The sequence below is a fragment of the Sus scrofa genome, chromosome 18, assembly GCF_000003025.6.
Source record: "Sus scrofa isolate TJ Tabasco breed Duroc chromosome 18, Sscrofa11.1, whole genome shotgun sequence".
Classification (NCBI taxonomy): Eukaryota; Metazoa; Chordata; class Mammalia; order Artiodactyla; family Suidae; genus Sus; species Sus scrofa.
The window spans coordinates 30,183,372-30,208,446 of NC_010460.4; the positions used below are offsets into that span (position 1 = coordinate 30,183,372).

The 25,075-nt window shown below is 33.8% G+C and overlaps 1 protein-coding gene across 1 annotated transcript in view; it reads left to right on the plus strand.

The window, feature by feature from the left end:
- The window catches only part of TFEC (transcription factor EC), a 279,833-nt gene that overhangs the window by 202,978 nt on the left and 51,780 nt on the right, over positions 1–25,075 (plus strand). Inside the window, 2 exon segments of the mRNA XM_013990837.2 lie at positions 2,713–2,779; positions 3,778–3,900. The gene's annotated coding sequence lies outside the window, so the exon portion shown is untranslated.

Sequence of the window (25,075 nt, forward strand, 5' to 3'; positions counted from 1 at the left end):
TGTCTGTCTTTCTTTCTGTCTGTCTGTCTGTCTGTCTTTCTTTCTGTCTGTCTGTCTGTCTGTCTTTCTTTCTTTCTCTTTCTTTCTTTCTTTCTTTCTTTCTTTCTTTCTTTCTTTCTTTCTTTTCTTTCTTTCTCTCTTTCTTTCTCTCTTTCTCTCTTTCTTTCTCTTTTTTTTGTTTATATCCAATTTTTCAAGTACCATTTGTCCAAAAGACTACACTTCTTCCACTGAATTATCCATGCCTTTTGTTGAAAACCAATTGTCTGAATATTTGTAGGTGTATTTCTAGACTATCTATTCTGTTCTATTGACTTCTTTGACTAATTTATGTCAATACCACACTGTCTGGATTATTGTGCCTTTACAACATGTCTTGAAAGTACATAGTGTAGATTAATTTTTTTCCTTCTTTTTCAAGATCTCTTACATTTCTATATTAATTTTAGAATCAGCTTATAAATTTTGCAAATAGCTGAAATTTTGATTGGAATTATTTTGAATCTATAAATCAATTTTGGAAGAAATACCTTCTTAAATAAGTTGAGCCTTCTGGCCTCTGAATTTTGTAAAGTGCATCAAATTTTCTATGTGTTGTAGCATCAAGACAGTTTTACTTTTTACTTATCCTTTTTCAGTATGGATTCCTTTTATTTCTTTTTCTTACCTTAAGCTTCACTGGCTATAACCCACAGTAGAAATTGAACAAAAGTGGTGAGACCAGACATCCTTGTATGTTTCTGATCTTTCAGGTAGAAAACATTCATTGTTTTACCATTAAATACGTTTGCTTTAGGTGTTTCATAAATACCCTTTGTTAGGTTGTAGAAGTTCCCTTCTGTATTAGTTATCTTTTTCTACATAAAAATAAACACTCAAATTTAATGGTTTAAAACAACACTTATTACCCTACAGTTTCTATAGACCAGAAATCCAGACATAACTTAGCAGTTTCTTTTGATTCTGAGCCTCTATTAGGCTCTATAAGACAGCTCAGAATCAAGAGAAACTGCTAAGTTATGTCTGGATTCCTGGTCTATAAGGCTGCAGTCATCTCAAGGTTCAATTGGGACAGAGACACTTTGTGGCTCACTCACATAGTTGTTCGTTCTGAAATGCAGTTGAGTTCCTTGGAAAATGTTTGGTCCTTTTTTGAGTCTTGCTTTATGACTTTTTGGGCATCTGTAGCAGTGCTCAATCTAGGGCTAAATATTCCCCACTTTCCTAAATAATACTCCATGCAAACCATGTGAAGAATTTTTTTTTAAATTTATTTCATAAAGCAGAGAATTATTTAAATAAATTAAAATTCAGACTCAAAGTGGCGAGTCCTCGGTAAACATCTTAGGCTTTTATTTGAGAAAGTCTATGTCCTAGGAGTAAGGATTATGCCCTAAGTGTAATAAGACTTGGACTTAGGCTTTTTAAAATTAGTATGTTTCAGTTTTGCCTTTATTCCAAGACAGATTTATTTTTTACAAATTTTGAAGTATAATTTGCTATTACTAGACCTGTGAAGAAGCAGGAAAAATTTACTGATGAACATGAACTTTTAAAATGCAACAGGAGCAAATCAAGGGATAATCTTGATATTGGATTTAGCAGAAAATGACTTCAAAAAAAACTTTTCAAATATTCTTACTCATGCAAAAATTTCTATTTTGAAGGTAATTAAAAACTTTTGTTTCTCTTTCTATTTCTGGGATAACAATTCTAATATTCTCAGATAAATGAATGAACTTTTAAGAGTAGGAAAGAGATCAGTGTAAGAAACCAAAAAGAAGAAACATCATAAATAAAGTTTAATAATGTATTATCCCTGGTGAAATTGCAAATTTAAAGATAAATAAAATATAGTTTTATACTTACCAGATTGAGAAAGATGAAAATCTGTTTTAAGATTGCATTCTGCTACAACTTGGAGGGTTTAAATTGCATATACTCAGTAACATGACATTATATATAAGAATACATAAAGCCCTTAACATTTTTGATGCTAATTTCATTTCTTAAAACACATCACAAGAAAACAGTTTTAAGATAAGGCAGAGATTTCTGTGGAAGTCTGTTTATTTTAAACTTATTAACAATAGAAAAAATAAGGAGACATATATTTCCTACAAAGTTGATTCATTAAGTGTTCATCCTTGCTATGAAAAAGTATGCAGTCATCTAAAATATTTATTTATTTTAAATAAATATAATATATGCATATGATATACATATATACATGTATGCATATATGTATGTAAATATATCATATGCACCATATGTTCTCAATTATTTAAATGAAATTATATACAGGAAACAACTAGAAAAATGCATAGTGATATTAAATATTGATCACTTTTAGCTATAAGAACTGTAACTCAAAGTTATGATAATAGAATTTAAGTTCACTGAGAAAAAGAATCTTTTTAAACTATTTTTGTGTATTTCATAGCATCTAGCTTAGTGCATAGCATACGTGTTTGAAAAAATCTGTTGAAAATAAATTTATGAAGTGATAGATAACAATCAAAATCAATAATTCAATAATCCAGAATTTATTTTGTAAAAAATTGTGTATATATTTCAGAATATTTGCTAATTAAGCTCTGTCTTTCTTAGATCTTAATAACAAATATAAATATGGTGATTTTCACTTGTTAGTCATTGTTGTGGGTACTCTATGTGAATTAAAATACAAATCTTTTATATTACCCTATGAAGAAATTCAGGCATGGAGAAGTTAAATAACTTGACTGAAGTCCCACAACTAGTAAGGATGGAAACTCAGGTAATCTTACTCATGAAATCTTGCTCTTAGTCATATTATAGTGTTAAAAGTTTTCTTGAGTTGTCTGAAATGTTATATGGCTCTGAAAATTAGTGGTTATGAAATTTTTTCCACCTGTGTGGAATTAAGTTTTGGGAGTGAATTACACATATATACATATATATTTACTTATAATTATATGTGTATGTGTGTGTGTATATGATGGTATGTGTATAAATATATATATATATTTTTTTCATGACAAATGAACTTCAATGCCCAGAAATTCTTATTATGTGCTAACACTGGCTTGCCACAGTATCAGCTGCCCATTCTATTTATCTTCATGTTTAATCTTTGGATTAATTGACTCTAGAGTTACTCCCAGAAAGTCACTTGAAAATGCTCTCCATATAGTAACTGATGCCTTTGCAAATAAAAGCAGATAGTTTATTAAGAAATTGATTATTATCCTTGTCCTGTAGGAATAAGATTAGAATAAAGTTGTTTCTGTGGAAAGAGAAATATGGCAGCAACAAGTCTAAAATGACAGGACATGGCTCTGACAGGCAATAATCCAGAAGAATAATTCTAGAGTGCCCTTTTTGATTCTTGGGAAACTAGAGATAAACTTGGGGATGATGGCCATTGCTATTCAGTGCCTGGGAGAGAAAGTAGGAGATAATCAAGTGTTAACCTATTTTAGAATATTGCTAGGGATTGACTTCTTATGGGATAATCTGAATTGCCCAAAGATCCACCTAAAATATTCTGAAATTACTCGTGATCCCACTACATGTTATCTTAGTGCCTTTGAGGAAAAAAAAAATAACAGAAGGAAGAATTGTTTGGCTATAATCCAGGCCATCTGGTTTGGTCACATAGGCACATCCACTTAGATGGTTTATCCATAATGCAAGAATACAACTAAACGAGCTAGAAGACTGGAATTCCTCTGTATTATCAAGGATGTGTCCAGAATAGTTGAAGAAATTTCCATTGTCATTTTATCTTTCCAGAAAAGAAACTTGAAAATACATAATTTCAAGCTTCAGAATGGATATATGTCAACAAAAACCAGTCCATTTGTTGGAAAATTAAGTCCATCATAACTGCAGTTTTCTTGTAAAGAGCAATAACAGGTTGGTTAATATTTTACACTCTTCAACTTATTTTTAGATTGTTATACTCCCATAGTCATTGTGGTGTTATGTTGTTTTGTGTACTCACAACCTAGTACAACCTAGTCTGCTAGTAGCCCATATGTAGATAGTCTTTTGTACTTTTAGAAATTGGGTTATGTATGTACCTGTCAGAATATGCTCTATTACGTGCTACTCTCAGAGCCCACAAATGCTTTCTCCAGAATGACAGATACTCTGTAACCCTGGATTTCCTATTTTATCCAAAAACACATCTTCTTGCATAAAAGAAGCCTGTAAATAACAAGAAAATGACATTCCCATATTTTTGTGTTTTGTAATACTTTATCTCAAATTACAAATAATAATACTTGCACGTGGTACATAATTTTAACAATATAATCCAGTCTTAGTGTTTTACTGCCATTCATAAACTGCTCCAGCAGAACTCCTTGTGATTTACGGCATCAATAGGACCCTTTAAATTACATCCTATATTATGTCGTAGGGCATGTATTGCCCTATGGTCTCACATGCAATGTCAGAGACAGAGAGAACAAGAAATGGAGAATTGTGATTTCACTGTAAATCAAAAGCTAAGTATTGTTTATGAGCACTGGGGTTTTAGCTCATGAGATCACTTTTTTTTTTTTTAATAGCAGTTAACTTGATGTGGGACAAACCTAATTCAATCAATAATTATTTACCCTTTAAGTCTTTGGTATTATTAAGTAAAAGCAAGCACTACACATATAATTTATTTCCCTAAAAATTAGTCTATTATTTAAAAAAAATGGCTAGGTTTTTACTGTAAGTATGAAAAGAATATTGAAAGATGTGTATGTTTATCTCAATGTCATGTATACATGGTAGGCACTCTATAAACATTTGCTGACTTTTCCATTAGTTTAAAAAATAAAATTTCCCAATTAAACCAGTTTATTAATTTGTATTTGACTGAGGATATAAAACAATGCAGGTTGAAAAGGTTGAAAAGTCATCTATAGTCACCTATAAATTGTTTATTTTTTAATTTGAATGATATTTAATAAATATCATAGACACCCAAACACAGAAGTTGGATTCAGAAGAGACATTCAGTTCATTTCATGGCCAAATATTTGAAATAGTCACATCATCTGCAGTGATTTAATTTAAGACTTAAGATGACAACTATGACAACTATGATTTTTCAAAGCATTTTAGGATAGCTTGACCTTGATTTCTCACAGATAAAGATGTCTTTTGACCTCAGATTTCCCCACACAGTCTGAACCTGGTAATAAGTAGTTAGAAATAAGGGTAGTGATAATTTGTGATTCAGATTAAGCATTTAATCCAAGCATAGCCAGATTTACTTACCTGGGAATAACCTAGTTTAAGAGGCAGACAAATTACAATGAAAAGGCAGAAAAAAACAAATACTTTAGTCTTAATTTCATTACTTAAGCCCTGGCACACACATAGGGAAGTAAACCTGCTTCCTAATGATTATTACCTGTTTCTTCCAATTGTGCTTGATGTCTCCCAATCCTTTCCATACCATAAGCAGCAACTCTGTGAAATTTCCATCAACAAAAGATATGTATACAGATGGAAAGAGTCATTAAAAAAATAGATTCTCAGGGCTATTTGGATTCACTTAATCTCTACAGAGGATGGTTAAGAAATCAAAGAAGTAGATGGGGTTCTTTCTACACTCTTATGTGTCTAGTATTTACCCGCAGGCATATATGAAATAGTTCTTAAATAACTGTGGCTACTTAAAATTTACAGAATTGAACCTATGCAGGGAGTAGTTGATCTTAAACTGACACAAACCAGATAGTCTCTTAATGTTACTCTAAGGAATTTTAAACTGACTCTGTTAAAGCTGAGGTTATTTGCCTTGGGGATGCCTAATGGAAGGGTTATTATAACACTGTCCACAAATAGGGGCCTTGAGAGAGTCAGGCCATAACACTCCATTGACAGCTAATACATTGGGCCATTGCCAGGTCACAGGGATCTCCAAGGTCAAAGGTCATATCTCTCCTTTAATATTTAAATAAAGATACTTGACAAAAGCAGAAGACACATCATTGCCAGTGATGGCTCTGCTCAATTTATAAGAACCTTTACAAAGTCATGCTAATTCTCGGCCTTCTTAGAATGCATGGTAACCTTTCATAAATCCATCTTTTCCAGATGTCCTTGGAAATGACAGTTATAAAACTACAAATGATTTGTAATGCAAAATGGGAATGACAGATTTGAAGATTAGGGCTCTATGTACTGAAATGACTGAGATTGTAGCTAACAAAAGGCATAAAATGCATCGATAAATAGCTGCTGAAGTAACTCAAGATTCTTTTAAACATTCCTCGTAAATGCTTGAACAACAAAACAACAAACCTATGCTTATAATGTTACAAGTAGCAGTTTACTTCAAGATAATGGAATAGAATTCTTCTGTGTGGGTCAGCTGGAAGACAAATAACAAACTAGTTATGCTTTTTTTCTCTAGGCAGTAGAATGTTTTTTGCATGTCAGCATATGAACCTGATTTTTTTTAAATCTTTAAGCAACACTGGACAAGTTAACTTAATTATATATTCTTTTTTCTTAACTTTTTAAAAACGAATCAACCAAATGGTTTATCGTATTAACAGATCTCAGATGAGTCACAAATTAAAACCTAATGAAAAATAATTTTCGTACTTAATCTTTACTGCTGAGATGACTTCCATTGACAGGATAAGTTGGGGCTATCTATATAAACAATATGCATCAATGGATAATTTCAACTGCCTATTTTCAAGGCAACTGAAAGTTAGGAAGTAATTTGAGGCAAAACTGGGATGCTGTAACCTTTTGAATCATACTTGAAGAATGACTAAATACTGCTTTTTTGTATGACTTTTAAAAACCTACATGATAAGCATCTTACCCTGTTGCACTTTGAAATAGCACGTATAAGGCCTACTTCTGAAAGCATCAGGAGAGTACTAAGAGCTTGGATCCCACATGACCTTTTGCTAGAGAGGAATTTCATGACTGACTCTTTTTTGTGCTTTGTTTCTGTTTGCTTCCTATCCCTTTTTTCTCTGTATGTCCTCTACTTGAATTTAATTCATTTCATTTTACTCTCACTTCTCTGCCTAATGAATGACTCTTCAATAAAAATGAGATTGAGCCCATGGTTGTGATTCTGCCAGGTGTGGGGAGAAAAAGCAACTTAAAATCAATTGAAACTTTCAGATTTTAATCCTTTGTTTGAATTTGGAGAGCTTGAAAGTGAGCCATAAGCCTTTCAATATTAGCGACCTAGAACTATAATTATAGTAAAGACTTTTTTGTAGAGGAGCTAATACGTCTTTGGAAACAGGAAGTAATACATTTTCAAGGAATCTCTAAGTTTTGCTGTGAATAGTTGCATTCATTAGATCAATTTTACTCGAAGTAGGAAACTCATTTCTGAACATTCCTGGAAACCCCATGTGTGCTAAGTTTAGTTAACTATAAAATATATTTGACCAAAGCATGAGGAAGGATATTTCCTTTCCTTGCTTATTTTTCCAGTGCCATAAAATATGCTATCATGTTTACAGTATGTCAGAGTGATGTCATAAGCAGAACACTAAAACAGATGATGTTTTCAATGTGTGAGGTGAAAAAAAAACCTCCAGGACTAACTAGGAGCCCTAAAGTCAAAATATTATATTGAGACTATGGGACTATACTGGGGAGGCTAAGCCTCTGTGAAAATGAGGACATGCTTTACCTGTCACACGGTCAACTTATTCTCCCTTCTCACTCAGTCCATCTTATTAAATGATTAGGTTATTGGGTGAAAAATGCAGGACAGTGATGGGTCAAGCTACTCCTCCAAGAAAACTGGCCATTTCTAAACATTTTGAGCATTAGGTCTGCAGTATTTATTTCATTCACTCTTAGATTAACATTTATTTATTCACTGGAGCCAAGAAAACTGACTTTTGGGGGGTTATTTGAATGTAATATTTATTTCCATTATTAATTCATTCATTCATGCAATGTTTACTGTCCTCCATGTGTCAGCAAAGCTTCTAGGCACTGCAGGGATAAAGAAGAACCACACAGTGACTTCTTTAAAGACCTAATGATTATGTTGACATTATACCTTCATTAAGTGACTTGGCCGCCTTCATCTTCATTTGGCTCTCATATTCAATATTAACTGATATACTTTCACTGAAAGAGATAATTTTGCATTTGTCTTTCTTCACTAAGCTGTGGCTTTCTATGAAAAAGAACTGTGCTTCATCATTTTATAGTCTCAGGGTAAATTGTCAATAAAAATACACAGAATAAATGAATGAATACGATACACAGTAGCAGAATTATACTTGTTTTGTGATCTGCAGTTTGATCATGTTCAGTTTAAGATACTCAAACATCCCCATGTTACAGTATTTTCAATAATGGTAAACATACTTTTATCCCAAAGTGTGGTTTGGGGAGACTTAAAAAAAAAAAGCAGAAGGGGAAGCTCATTATTCGAATATGGGCCAGAGGTGCCTATGCCTGTTGTGTAACTATACTGGAGAATAAAATAGACCCAAAGTCAAGGTGAGATCCACAGAACTCTCTACATTTATACCAATTGAGATATGTCATACTGATGTTCAGAACATTTAACACTCTTTAAATGAGTCCTCAGTTGGTAACTCCGTACACAATTTGCATCTGGTTTGATCTATTGCTTACTCTAATTAACATACATATCATATAGTCTGATTGTCTTCAATGATTCTTTATAATATTTCTTCCATATGCACAGGATGTCATCATCACTCCAGCCCTCTCCCCACTACCCCTCTGATTGCAACACAGAAGCTTTTTGAGTAACATATTATTCTTTTTTCTCTTTTTAATACAAATCCAGCCTGGCAGGCACAGTGTTATGTGTAGACTGGATTGAATCAAAGCAGCATTCTCCTACTTTCCCTGTGTATAGGAAGTGATCCTAACAAGAATCAGATTTTCCTGGACCCATAACAGAGGAAACAACTGGCACAGTAATTCTTTGAAATGGAACCATGAGGGCAAGTACTAACGTATCCTTCTATTGCATGCAATGCCTTATGCACAAAAGTAGTTTTTTTTGACTGTTGAAATGGACTGAATCGGATTTGTGGTACTAAATTTTTTAGGGTATGTGAATATTTTGATTTATTTTGAAAGATTCTGTGTTCACAATTCATCTGGTCAGATCAGGAGTTTCAGTTTTGATTTTATGTAACTTACTTATGGAATGGATTTAAGACAGATGTTTAGGGAGGTGTTTATAAATATTTTCATTTGATCAGAAAGAGAAGAAAAATAAGCAGGACAACTAATAATCCAACGGTATTAATAATCCAACAACACAATCATGCCTTGTTGGATTAATAGTAGTATTTATTAAGCACCCACAGGATTGGAGTAAGAAGCCAGGAGCTCATGATCTGCCATTGATTAGCTGAGTCACCAGAAACAGCATAATTAGCCTCAGAGAAACTCACTTTCCTCATCTGTAAAAATGGGGCTAATTATACCAACCACTTATTGTTGTTAAAATTCAAAGGATATCATGGAAATAAATGTGCTTTTCAAACTGTACAGTTGCTAAAATCATATAATATAACATAATTTTATTTCCATTAGACTATGAATTCTTTTAGGGCTAGGATCATGTATTCATCTTTGTAAAAATTTCTACGCTTAACAATATTGCTGGCACATAGCAGGTGTTCAGTAAATGAATAAATTCAGGATATCAGAGTTACAAAGATTCTTATGATCCTTGCCTTCAGAAAATTCATAATCTAATAAAGGAGGTGGATATATGTACAATATACTATAACAAAGTTTAAAATGACACCTGCACCTCAGCAGTGTTATATTAATCACCCATGTAGTAATTTCTCTATTCTTTCTTTTCTGTGTACAAATATCTACCAAACAGTATGCAAACAAAAATTCAACCTCACACTGATATGTGCTTTTTAAAATTCCTATGAATTTTACCGTATGAACAAGGAAAAATAGAATCAACATTTTTAGAGTTGGGAGATACTTTAGATAACATATCTAGTGGAGAGGCAAGCCCAAATGTTCTTTAAAAAAAAAAATAGGTGAACAACTTGCATTTACTATTTCCCTATATTTGATGTAGGAGCAATGGTCTTCCAGAAAATCCATACTGACTGACCTTTGTGATTTCTCATGGTAAAGGGAAAGTAAACCTGATGTTTAACTCTACTGAAAAAAATCTTGAATTGATTAAGATGTCGGTTATAATAACTTACATTTCAAGGCTATTTCCTACCAGAAATGTTCTTGTTCACAAACCAGAGAAAGCTCTGCTTACTTAGTAAGTAGTTAAATAATTCCTGTTGTATGAATGAGCAGAGATGACCTCTGAGTTCCTTCTTCTTCTGAAATTCCTTAAGGATGAAAAGCCTAGAACAGTCAGAGACTAGACACTGTAGCCCTCTATTTTGCAGTTGTATCTGGAACCTAAAATCCTTTCTTGGCTGGAAGATGATGTTGAACACCAATTGGCTACAGATGCTTTATTGGCAAAGGGAAGGAAACATGCACAATTCACTTCAAAGTTCAGCTTAGTGTCACACACAATTCAGGGTCAGTCATTTGTGTGGCTATATAGGGTCCCAAAGCAATGGGCACAGCATTTAAGCAGGAGGATTTCAAGTACAGCCATCAATTCTATTAAGCAGAGGAATTCTTCAAACAGTATCTGGCAGCTGCTGTCTTCATTTTCAGATGCATAATAATACCTTGTATTGTATTTCTTCCAAGCACTTTATCTTTATATCAACATTGGATAGGGGAAATAGTGATACCTATTTGTTGTGGATAGAGAAACCAAAGCACAGAAGGGTTAGGGACCTGCTGAGGTGACATGTTTAATGGCAGAGCAGCAACAATAATCCAATGGTGCAGAAATCAGAACTCTTGGGTCAGTTGAGGGTGGTTCCAAGGATGTTTGTTTTTACTAGAATGTTTTACTGGAACCGCTTGTTTGGTGCCTATGTGATGGTTCCGGCTGTTGAAATGGAGTAAGGGTGGGGATGACATAGAATGGTGGAAAACGATAAGTTCAGAATCGATTTGTTGCAGCTGGAATGAAGAGTGTTTGAAAATACAGCTCCAAACTAGAAAGCGAAATGAAAAATTATGCACATGTTTAGTGGTTCTTCCTTCTTTCCTTCCTTCCTTCCTTCCTTCCTTCCTTCCTTTATTCCCCCATTGTTCACATCAAAAAGAGAAGCAAAAAGGGCAAATAGTAGGTACAGAAAAACTAATAATTAAGATGGGGTCTGCAATAAACCTGAAATCAGAGTTGTATTTGAAGGTTCTTTCCTATTGCCAATATGTGTGTGTGTGTGTGTGTGAAAGAGAGAGAGAGAGAGAGGGAGAGAGAGAGAAAGAGGCCCTCAAACAAGGCATAATGTGGTGAGTGGAGAGACGGCTGATTCCAGCCTCTCGGCCAGACTGAATTGTGACTTTTCCTTTTCCAATGAGAATTCTGGCAAACTCAGAAGACTTTAGTTTCCACCTTTACTCTTTGTAGCTTCCTAAGGTGCTTGTGGAAATTAGTCTTTTTGTGAAGCATAAATGGTGAAACCTATTAAGATCAGAGAGAGTGCAAGGAAACCACGCACAAGGTGCACATGTCGATAGAGACAGGCTTCAAAATTTTTAGGGAAAATAGTTACATACTGAAATGTGCAGTTTTATTTAAAGAACACACAGCAACCTAGAAACACGAATAGCTTTATTTTAAAGAAGAACAAATAAGAAAGGAGGACAGATAAATATGTTGCTTTATGTTTTTCTATCTTTAGATACTTTCCTTTAGCCATTATAATTATTTTTAAATATTAAAAAAATCTCATTCAAAGCTTCCAAAATTTGCAGCTATTTTTTTTTCTCTGAAAGAACTCCATTCTAAATGGGAAACTAAGTCACTAAAATAAAATTTGAGTGACACTCTCTAGCACCACCCCCAAACCCTCTGTTACCAATTTTCATTTAACTGGCTGCCAGCCACCAGCCCAAATTTGAAAAGATTCATGAAGCACACTTCCTTGGAATTATGATGTCCTGTTTTATGGGATATTCAGACTTTGGTAAGAATGGAAAGATAGATCCTTTTCAGCATTAACTGAGATATATTAGTACGAGGAATTCAACGGCTGTGAATAATCTGCTTTGCAAATAGGCTCTAAAATTTCATTGTCCTGAGGAGAAATTGAAGAGAGTTTTATTAAAGACAATAGGAAAAATTAAAAATAGATAAGAAAACTAGGGGCTGATGCTGAGAGTAAAAAACAGCCTTACAAAATATCTCTTTCCTAAACTTAATGAATATCTGAACAATAACAAAACCTAAAGCTCTACTGTGGTTAATTTTTAAAAAGAAGTATGGAACAGTTATTATTATAGAAGCAGATTTCAGAAATTACTGTAACCAACTGATTACCAGTTGTAATATATTTTTTAAACATTGTGGCCATATTTCTGTCTTGTTAATACTACACCTTTGAATTACCAACTTCTTTCACTTCCTTATGCCTGGAGCACTTTCTTAAATTGTGTAGTTCTGGGTCATGCTATTACTCTGAACTAAAGTGGATGTGCTAATTTAAATTAGAAGTTATTTTACTACCTAGTTGGTAAACACAGTTAGTAGACCCAAATTTCTCTGGGATTTACTATTAGATCTCTAAGGAGAAAAATATATCTTAGTTATGATATTTATCACTGACATTGTTTAAACTAGAAAATTGTAGTAAGTGATTAAAATCAGTTATACATCAGAGGGGGAATTAAATGCAACTGTTTGAAGAACAGAGGAAAACTAACCTTAAAACTAAAGATTATTCATTGAATGAGATACTCTAATCCAGAGGCAACTATTTTCTTTAAATAACCTGTCCTTGGGTGCCTTCTTTCACTTCATGTCACCAACATTTGCTGTTTCTCTTAAGAAAATAACACTGAGTTAATATTTTATCCTGTTTTATTATTAATGTTATGAGTTATGAAGAAATGGAAAATGCCTAATCCATGCTTCACCACCCCACATAAAAAGGTGCTTTGATATTTTATATATAAAACAATTACCTACAATTAAAGTATAATTCAGCAAACAAATAAGGATATAGTTCTAACTTATGCAGTACCTCCAAATTTATGCTGTTCTCTTTTACAAATCTTCTTTACCTGTAACTTATTTTTCAAGATCTAATGTCAAACAAATTTTCTCCCTCAAGTACTTTGTAGGCTCCAATCTGAAAGGTATTATTTGCTTGAACAAATCGCATGCATTTATAATGAAAGAGGAATTTTAATTTGCGGTTTTGTGGATGCTGTCTTAATCAGGGAATGCAAGTTCTGTTTCTCAGATGAAACATAAACAATAAAACCCCTTTCCAAGGCACTTGCATTTTTTTCCACTAGAGGTCTCTCTCGTAACAGCTTTCCTTTTGTTGGGCTCATTAATTATTTTACTCAAAGGAACAATTCTACCTTTTAGATTGGAATGCTGCACTTAACATGTTATGCTAGAGAAAGATATAATACCTCCTCAGCTTATTCTCCTCCTTGATGAGTAGATATCAGGTTAACTGAATGAATCATCTTGGGTGTGTTATTATACAATGGCCACACTTTAGTAAAGAAGTTTGAACTTTCACCTAGGCTTCCAAAGTCTTGAAATTTGACCAGTTAAAACAATAGGCTACAATACATATGTGTTATCAATGAGCACCAAATGGTCAGGCTTGGGATTCTCCAGAGAACATTCATGATTTGGTGCCAACTTAGGTCATTTAATTGCAAGTCAGAATCATTTTACATTCATTTCTTCCAATTTGCAAGAAAAGAAAGCATATTTTCCATCTGTGAATTTAGTTTTTGCTGTTTCCTTGTATATCCTCTTTGTAGAAGATAAGCAAAAACTATTAACCTCAAACAGATCCATATTATATTATGAAGTGTTTTGTTTGTTTATTTTTAGTTTGTTTCTGGGGGAAATACTAATTAAGAACTTTGCTTTTTACCGAAAAGTCTCCTGCCATTAATTTACACAAAAGACCATTTAATAAAAGATTTAATATCTTTAAAAGAGAAAGAATCCAAAATGAAAACAAGCACCAAATACTCTCAGAGAATAATACAAAATTGCATTGAACACAGTACTATAGAATGAAACACACTGACATCAGTCACAAAGCTTACTTAAATATTCAGAAAACCCAGAGAGTGTTCAGATTTCAGAGGATGGAAGTAGAAAGATAGTGCTATGCTCTTGACACAAGAAATTCAATGGGAAGATGTGAAATGTGAAGAAGCAAAGGAGCGCCTAGCAAATCAATTTTAGTGTTACATTGAAGGTAGAGTGTGTCTGCACGCACGGATACAGTGGCTAAGCACAGAGCAATGCTGTATAATGAAAAAGGGCGCGAGGAAATTTGACAAGCTGAAAAATGTACCACTACCTGGCCAGGAGAACACAGACCTGTCAGACAACAGTTTGGAGAATCAGAAACTATCTATAACAGAAGCAGAAAATAGATAATGCATTATTAACTTTATTGAAATTTTATTCTGCTACCCAAACAGTTTACCCAATACCTCTTTCTCCATTTGTAATTTATTAAGCAGTTAAGTACGTGTTTTCTTTTCGACAACAGTTTAGATATATCAATATATTTTATAATTGAATTAATGGTCAATTAATGACAAAAATTTGATGAAAGTAAATATGAGATAGGCTGGCACATTTTTCAATTCGAGTGACTGTATTGAACAGATATTTTTACAAAGTTTTTGTCTCTTTGTATCACTGACAGCCCTCACCGTCACCCTCCTTCCCCCCTTGCAGGTGATCTGTTTGAGCTGTTCAGGTAGCTGAAATAATCGCATAGGCATGACAAAGAGGAAGGAGTCTTAGAGACCAAGTTTGTACTTTACAGTTGATGAGACTATTCTGAGAGGTTAAGTGACTACTGTAGGACTCCTATAAGACTGGATTATTCTGGGATCTGAGAAAAAGACTCAATTTCTTGAAAACAGCAGCTTGGTAGCATCATAGAAAGAATGTATACACCACAGAGATATATAGATTCTAAAAGCTTTGTGAGCTAAGGATATGTTAATAGCATTTTATTGTGGGAAAGCTTACTTTTGAATATTAATTGGCTCATTTTAGTGGAATGTAAAATAAGTGCTATCCTTAAGAAAGATGCTTTTTCAAGATAGGCTTTCAATGCAGGAGGGTTGTTTTTCTTTCTTTTTTTTTTTTTTTTAATCTATCAGAGGACACTATATCCCTAAAGGTATGTTTCCTTCATGTTTTTCTGTTCCTAACTTCTGAACTATTATCTCTGGTTTCAGGCAGATCTTTATTTTTTATTTAATTCAAAAAATTCTAATTAATAAGAGGACAGATTGACCCAATCAGCCAAACCCAACTGCACCAACAAAATTATTTAAATTAGAACAATGAAGATGGGTTTTTATTTAAGTGGCAGTTTTTTCTTTTTTCTTTTTTAGCTCTTTCCAAGCCAGATTGCCATTGGAATTAATCCATTGTCAAACTTGTGCATTTCAAAGTACAATCGTGTAAAAGGAATGGGTAAAATAAATTGTCATGAAAATACAGAAGCTGAAAATCTTTACAAGAAATTAGAAGTGAAGGAACAAAGCAGGATTTTTCTTTGAATAACATGATATTGCATCTTTATGGAATCTTTTTTCCGCATATCTACCTAAGCAGGGTAGTTGAAACTCTATATTTTTGTCAAATTGCTTTTATTGACACATTATTGACATTCTGATGTTGAATATATTATGGAAGAAGTATTATAAGCAATTTCCAAACTTTAAAAAGTCACATTACACTTTTTTTCTTAATAGCCCTTTAGGTAAAAAATAATATGTTTACTCTATTAGTTACAGGGGGGAATATAAAGGAATACAATTGATTTGAATCAGATTTGTTCAGATTTCAATGCAGTGTTAATAACTAGAAGGCTTTACTTTTAATATGTTCTAGAGTTAGGGAAAAACAACCTAGAACCCACCCCCCCCCAAATGCTTTTCTCATTTCTTCCTTCTTTTTTGTTATTTCTCTATCTTGTATGCTTTTTAAATTCCATTCTCTTTCATTCTCCTGTGACATTTTAAAGTTATTTGCTTAGGTTTTGTACCCACTTCCATTTTAAATCCTGGATGAGCTTCATGAGGTCAATGCAAACCATTCGGAGGACAACATAAATTTGTTTTGGTGGCTTTTAAAGGACATGATTCTTAATTCATATGTGTGTGTGCGTGTGTGTGTATTATATATATATATTAAAATATAGGAGTTCCCGTCGTGGCGCAGTGGTTAACGAATCTGACTAGGAACCATGAGGTTGCGGGTTCGGTCCCTGCCCTTGCTCAGTGGGTTAAGGATCCGGCGTTGCGGTGAGCTGTGGTGTAGGTTACAGACGCGGCTCGGATCCCGCGTTGCTGTGGCTCTGGCGTAGGCCGGTGGCTACAGCTCCGATTCAACCCCTAGCCTGGGAACCTCCATATGCCGCGGGAGCGGCCCAAGAAATAGCAACAACAACAACAACAACAACAACAACAACAACAACAACAACAACAAGACAAAAGACAAAAAAAAAATATATATATATATAATATATTATATAATTTTTCCCCTTTTTTATCCCACCATGGGAATAGAACTATTCAGGTACACTCTCCCAGTACTAAATTATACTTTGTAGTAATCACTGATGGGAGATATAAATGCCTGTCAAGAAGATATGGATCAACAGTGTGTTCTCTCCACTGAGAAGCTTGGGTTTATTGCCTAAGCAGTAAGTTGGGCCTTCTTCCTGTGTGGCCAGTCAGGGTGTGGGTGCAATTTATGAGACAAACCCAGAAATACGTTCTTGTTTTCCTTTTGGAAATTTGCATGTTTTTTCTCTGGCCATTAAGCTTTTAACAAGTGTTTCCCTTGATGGAGTGATTTACAATTGCTTGTTAAGGTAAAATAACACATTATACTGCCCATGCAATGACTTTTCACTGATTGGATCCTTCAGAAGTTTGTGTAGGAAAGAGCAACAGGCACTTGGATTTAGCTCTGATTTGAGGGAACTTAAAATAAGAATTTGATTTTTCTTTCTTTAAATGAATTTTTCTTAGTAGAGAAATTCTTTTTCTGAAGCAAATGGTTCAAACCATCTTAACAGTTATTCCAGTTTGGCAGATAACTAAAATGGTAGAGGAAACATATAATGATGGAATGTCATTGGCTTTATTTTGCTTTTAAACGGAGCTACTTTATTTTCATAGGACTGACATATTTACGTGATTTTTTTTTCCTTTAAAGTACGACTAGTTTTTTGTACTCTTTGTCAGTAGCCATCTGATACATCATTTCAATTGCTTTGTTTACACCAGAATTTTGACATAAATAAATATGAATATTGAACTAGTACAAATGCCTTGAGCAGTTGGCGTAGTGAATCATACGTCAACTGTCATTGTGAGCTGAAACATGTCTACATACTGAGTAGCATGTTTGGTGTGCCTAATCAGAACAGTATGTAATTTGTGAGTGCATATAAGGACTTGCCAAGCCAGAATTATTTACAAGTTGCAGTTTGTGTTCTGGAAAGTTTCATAATGAAGAAAAAATATCTGAAAAAATGGGAAAGAAATACATTATTTTCAAATACACAATTAAAAAATGAGTAATTTTTTGAGCTTCATTTTTAATAGATGCTATCAAACAGCTAAAGTTTTATGGCTCAATTCCAATCAAAATAAGAGATTTCATTAAAATCTCTTGTTTGTATTACTGTTTATACTGATCCTCTACTCCTGGTTCCTTGTGAGCTTGGCCTCAGAAAATCTCTTTTTGGTTAGTCTTCCCTTTTCCAATCCTCAACTCAAAAGGCCAAAACATAACTGGTTGACAGAAGAGTATGCCTGTGGTTGTATATTCCATGTAGCTTAAAGTAAAGCTTGTTTGTTGAAGGTAAAATGACATGTGCAGTGTTAAGAAGGGCTAACCTGGATTTTTGAAGGAGAAGAAAGGAGACAGTCAAGTTTAGCAGGAGCTTGGAAGGACCCCAGATTCCTCCTCTCTACCTTTCTGTCAACTTCAAACCTAAGCGTTCTTATGCTTTTTGCCTTCTTTACATAAACTTTCCCCATCCCACTCACTCTTTCCACGCCGTTGTCAAAGCTTTTCAATGGTCATTAAATCATTAAATGAAATGGACAAAGACATATCATTGACACCTCAGAAAAATTTTTACCTATTTTGTGTTCCTAAATTCACACCACAGCTTATTTACCCATATATTAGCCTGTTTGAACTCACTTTGCATACATATGTGGGCTATTTTTTCAAATAAATATAGTATAAAAAGCTAGAGCTCTATTTGACTAGTTTAATTCTATTTTTCTTAAATAATAATGATAAGAAGTGGTATCATTTTTAAAAATGAAATTTTGAATGCAGTGACTAATAACTGAAAAACAGATAATTTCGTAATTGGAATTCAAGTCACTTTTTCTTCTATTAGTGTCTAAAGATAGCTGGCACACTTAGATACAAAAATGTTGTAGTATATTTTGCGTGTTTTTTCTTCTTAAAAGATTTTCACTGTGATATATTTTCACTGTCTTATTTTTTCCCTTACTTTCTCTTATTTTTTTTCACCTCCGTGATAAACTGTTGACACACGAGACATAGCTAGATAGAAGAGGTAGGGATGAGAGCATTTTATGGTGAAATAGGTTATTGGTTACTTATTAGATGTGTGTGAGGTGTTTTTTAGCTTAACAGCATGTCTAAAAACAGTGTCTCTTTTGAGAAAGGCTTGCCTTTTTATGGCTCACACAAATGAACGTTATTACCTAAAAATAGTCAGTAAATAGGTCTGTTTGAACCTCTTTAAACTTACGTTAGCTGTTAACCCTTCCTTACTTTCTGATATTTCAACCTGTTGAAACCCTAATATGTTTTCTTAAATAAATTCTTGCTACAAAATCACTATGAGAACCATCATTAGAAATTAGAGTGAAAACATGGCACTGATCAGACTTGATAAGAAATGTTAAGTGCTTTTATTTTTGTCCACATAAATATAAGAATCCAAAGATTTTTATGTAACTTAATAAAGCCTTAAAATCTGTGCCTGTAGGGGAAAGAGGCAGAAATAGATCTCTTCCTTGTCCAGTAAGAAATTACCTTTTGGAAGTGCTGGGAGCAATATTGGATAGTGATGTTCTTTGTATAAACTTACTATCTAAGTAACTGCTTTGTCTGTGTGACGGTATGAGTAAAAAAATAGATCTACATAAGTAGAAATTTCAAGATGTTAGTCATTGTGTAGGGGAAAAATCTGGATTTGGGGATGATTTTGATTTGTTTGTATTTACTTTTGCATATACTTTGACCATAATATTCCAGTCTGTTACAGTAAAAGTGGATGAATGTGCTCAAACAGCTCCTCATTTTTTTCTATCATTAAAAGTGGTGGAGATTTAAATTTTTATAATAACTAGGGACAATGTTTAAAGATATAAATGTAGAGTTGCAGAGCCATAGTTTTATAGCTCAAGTGTTCATTCAATAAGAAAGCCACTCTGTCTGTTCTTGTTTTCAAGTATTCCTAAGAGTCCATAGCTTTGTTTAAAATAGGTTCTGATCTTAGAAAACATAAAAAATTTTGAAAATAAATATCTACTTTTCAGAAAATATGTGAAACTATCTATGAAGCCAGGAAATCTGTTATTTATTTAAAGATGTAAGGAACTTAAAAGCATAAATTTGTCCAATAAAAGGAAATTACAAAATATATACTCCTTGTTGGAATAAATAAGAGTAAATGAAAACTAAGTATCATAGGATTAGTTATTCTCTTTGGAGGTGGGCTTTTTTCTTGTCGTAGTAGTAGTTCCACAAGCAATTTTTAGTGGTCACCGAGATTGCGAATCTGACCTAATTAGTCCTGAACCATCTTAAAACTCTGAGGCTCTTCAAGTACTCAGTTAGACTTGGTACTCTGTTAATAAGAATTACTTTGAATGCTATGTGAGGAGAAAGTTCCTCTTACAGAAAAAAAGAAAAAAAAAAGCAGTTGTTCTAATAGTAAACAATGTACTATTTGTGTTTTTTAAGGGATTTTAATTTTTTCCATTACAGTTGGTTTACAGTGTTCTGTCAATTTCTGCTGTACAGCAAAGTGACCAGTCACACATGCTTTTTCTCACATTATCCTCCTTTATGTTCCATCATAAGTGACTAGATATAGTTCCCTGTGCTATACAGCAGGATCTCATTGCTTACCCACTCCAAATGCAAGAGTTTGCATCTATTAACCCCAGACTCCTAGTCCATCCCACTCCCTCCTCCTCCCCCTTGGCAACCACAGGTCTGTTCTCCAAGTCCACAATTTTCTTTTCTGTGGAAAGGTTCATTTGTGCTATGTATTAGATTAAGTGTGGTAGTGTAATAGCATTCCAGGGCACTGAGGGATGTGCAGAAGGCCCTGCCATGTGCTTCCTGACTAAAAGGGCACACCCAAAGTAGGAGGGGCTTTACGTCTCACAGGAGCAGTTAGATAACTCTTACAAAGCAACACTGGCCATGGCATTGACTCTCAGAGCCATGGCAGGGTTGCTGCATTTGCAGCAGCCCTGGACTATGGAATTTTAAAGAATGAGGACAATTTTGTGGAAGAGATGGGACCCTCTTTGTAAGAAACCCATCAATAGAGTGATGCTCTGTAAGAATGAGGTGTTTTTTGTTGATCATTACCACATTTTAACTTCTGTGTTTAAAAATCTGGTGTCTTGCTATATCAAATATTTCTCATTGCTCAGTGAAGTAACACAGTTATCAGTCAGGTAAACATATCAAAGCCGCTAATGTCCCTTGTAAAAATTTACCACAGTGATTTTAATTTTGAAGGTGTCTCCTGAACTGCTCATTAGAACTACATAATTGCTAATAATTCTGATGACTGACAAAATAAATACATAAAACAAAAAAGAAGATAAAACTTTATTTGAAAAATAGCATATATGAATGTTCACTTTTGAACCAGATTTTTTTAATGGTTTTTATTTTTTTCCATTATAGCTGGTTTATAGTGTTCTGTCAATTTTCTACTGTACAGCAAGGTAATCCAGTCACACATACATATATACATTCTTTTTTCTCACATTATCATACTCCATCATAAGTGACTAGATATAATTCCTAGTGCTATACAGCAGGATCTCATTGCTTAACCATTCCAAAGGCAATAGTTTGCATCTATTAACCCCAAATTCCCAGTCCATCCCACTCTCTTCCCCTCCATCTGGACAACCATGAGTCTGTTCTCCATGTCCATGATTTTCTGTTCTGTGGAAAGGTTCATTTGTGCCATATATTAGATTCCAGATATAAGTGATATCACATGGTATTTGTCTTTCTCTTTCTGGCTCACTTCACTTAATATGGGAGTCTCTAGTTCGATCCATGTTGCTGCAAATGGCATTACTTTGTTTTTTGTGACTGAGTGGTATTCCATTGTGTATAGTTACCACATCTCCTAAATCCATTCATCTGTCAATGGACATTTAGGTTGTTTCCATGTCTTGGCTATTGTATATAGTGCTGCAATGAACATACATGTGCATGTGTCTTTTTCAAGGTACACTTTGTCTGGATATATGCCCAAGAGTGGGATTGCTGGGTCATATGGTAGTTCTATATTTAGTTTTCTAAGGTACCTCCATACTGTTTTCCATAGTGGTTCTACCAATTTACATTCCCACTAACAGTGTAGAAGGGTTCCCTTTTCTTCATACCCTCTCCAGCATTTGCTATTTGTGGACTTATTAATGCAGACCATTCTAACTGGTTTGAAGTGGTCCATCATAGTAGTTTTGATTTGCATTTCTCTAATAATCAGTGATGTTGAACATTTTTCCATGTGCTTGTTGGCCATCTGTATTTCTTCTTTCAGGTCTTTTGCCCATTTTTCAATTGGGTTGTTGGCTTTTTTGCTGTTGAATTGTATAGTTGTTTGTATATTTTAGAGATTAAGCCCTTGTTAGTTGCCTCTTTTTAAATTACTTTCTCCCATTCTGTAAGTTGTCTTTTTGTTTTCTTTTTGGTTTCCTTTGCTGTGCAAAAGCTTGTTGGTTTTATTCGGTCCCATTGTGAACCAGATATTTTGGCATAGCATAAGCACAGTCTAGATGTACCTTATGAGCTATAAACTTAACTTAGGTTATCATATAGTAGTATTATACAAGATTTGCCTGGGTGAGTTTTTAATCTGCCATAAAACCTAATTTCACCTTATATTCGAAATATAATTCACAATTTTAAAAAGATTTTTAAAGTAAACAATGATTCTCAAAATAATCCTGATCATATGGATAAATAATAAGTCCCATTTTAGAAACATAGAAATGAAGGCTCTGAGAGATGAGATAGTTTTTCCAGGCCAAACTGCTCTTTAAATAATAGAACTAGGTTTAGACATTTGGATATCAGTACTCTTTTCTGTTGAAAATATTGCCTCTTACGTTGGAAGGTATATCTGGCTTGCCTACCATACCCTTCATTTAAAATTATACTTAAAATTAAGTCATTAAAAATAATTGAACTCTGTACTTTTAGGGAAAGAGGGAATATGAAATGTATTGGCTCCTAGCAGGAAGTAGTCCCGACTAAAAAGCCAGGGACACTCTATCAGAAACTCCAGAAAGTACTTATAAAATTTGTCACAGGAAAAACATCATTGGATTCAGATATTAACCTTCATCACTTCTAATCCAGGAATCACTTATAGGAAGCAAAAGCTGAAGAAGAAATATAAAAGCTAACTGCCTACATGTCTATATGAGAGGCCATGTTATCCTAAAGAAATACACATTTGATTTCTTCAGAAGGACGTTCAAAGTTTGTAAATCACATTAGTTAATAATGCAACTATGCCGACAATTGCAAATGCTTATTTAGAAATAGTCATTAAAATGCTTGAAATTTCAAAATTGACTTGATAAAAATCCCAAAGTTTTCCTCAGAACTTTAAATGAATACTAAAAACTAAGAAATATTAAAACTTAAGAATATAAAAACATAGCTAATAGTGATTGGTCTTCAACAATGTCTTTAGAGATCCCTAGTTTCTATTATACTATTTGCCTTGTCTAAAAAAATACGGCAAGGTTTTGGTTTCCATGGTGACATAACTCTTTTCATACATATTTATCATTGCAATGCCAGAAACCCACCCCTTTCTATCAAAGAATGCTACTTTAGCACTTAATAATTGAAGTTAAAGCTGATTTATTTTTTATGTCAGAGTGTTTTAAACAGATCCCTCTATCACTGAAAACTGAGGCAGCATTACAGTCATTTTCTCATAAGCAGTTTATTTCATACATGACTTCTGAAAAATACTTCTGGTTTTTAAAAACTGGAGAAGACTTTGCTTCCTTTTTTCCTTCAGTCAGCACCACAGGGATTCCCAGCTAAGCTTTCAAAATGTTGCAGAACATACATTACGTAAAGCACACAACCTTCAATTTCATTAATACAGTGTTCAAAAGGAGAACATGCATGTCTTGACTTTGCCAATAATCAGGGAGCAATGAAGTTATTGCCGCCTATGAAATTAATATTTTGGAAAGCAAAATGTTTAACGTTCACTCATTGACTTTTTAAAGTTGTCTAATTTTCCCTGCCATCTAATGAGAGATTCTAGTTTTCTTCTACAAAGGTCCTTTTTCATAAAAATAAAGCCCATAATTGGGTATATACACTTCAATCATCTTAAATGGTTCTCCTCATTTTTCCTAAGCTGTATGTGGCCTCTAGTGGACAGTGCTGTCATTTTGAGGTCTTAAGTATCAGTTTTCAGTATTATTTAACTCATTCTGCATATTAAAACTACCAAAAAAGAAAAGAAATATAATTAAGGAGGTTAATTTTTATTAACCTATCTTCACTGAAACGTATCTGTGGTAATATATTTAAGAAATGAATGAAAATATGATGAATTGAAAGAAGTTCATCCACAAATAAGCCCTATTTAAAAGCACTGTGGCATACCTTAAAACAATACAAAATAAAATGTATTGGAACTTCAAAAAAAGAAATCTGAATGAAAGATAAAAGTCTAATGTGTTGCTTAAAAAATTAAATTAGGGTGTTCCCATCGTGGCTCAGTGGTTAACGAATCCATCTAGGAACCATGAGGTTGAGGGTTCGATCCCTGGCCTTGCTTAGTGGGTTATGGATCCAGCATTGCTGTGAGCTGTGATGTAGGTTGCAGACGTGGCTCAGATCCTGCATTGCTGTGGCTGTGGCTGTGGCCGGCAGCTACAGCTCTGATTGGACCCCTAGCCTGGGAACCTCCATATGTGGGAGCGGCCCTAGAAAAGGCAAAAGGACAAAAAAAAAAAAATTAAATTAGATTAAATTATATGAAAATACTTCTATCCCCCATTAGGGTGCAATGTTCTCTTCCATTTATTTATTCCTAGGAGAAATGAGGGAACTTCTAAGTTGGCACAATCAAGTGTTTTGTGTCAGTTTCCTTAGCATCATCTTACGCATTTATCCATGAGAATGCCAGCTCAACTGTATGACATGCTTTGATTTTGTCTTCTACAAATAAACCTTATTTATGACTAAAAATACAAGAATAAGATGCAAAATTTTCCAAAATGTTGCTTATTTGAGAGACTGACTTATTCCATTTTAAGTTGCTTTCCCATTTTTATCTTCTTCAGGGAAATTTTTCTTCTTGACAAACTGCAACAATTTTCATTGAGAAAAGTAAATTCTTTGCCCAGGATGATTATAAATGAGATTTTTGTATTGTTCAAGCATATTCCACTATGGTCCAGAGACATTGCACCTTTCACCAATATTCTTGAAGTTAAGTGAGTGGAATGAGATACTCAAAGAAAATTTAAAAGGCCTAAAAGAACTTGTAACTGAAAAACTTAAAAATAAGAATGTGCCATTTTAGAATCTAGGGTTTTAAAGCACACTCACTTATTATAAAGTAGCATACTCATTTTATAGAAATTAGAACACATTAATGTATGAACAAAT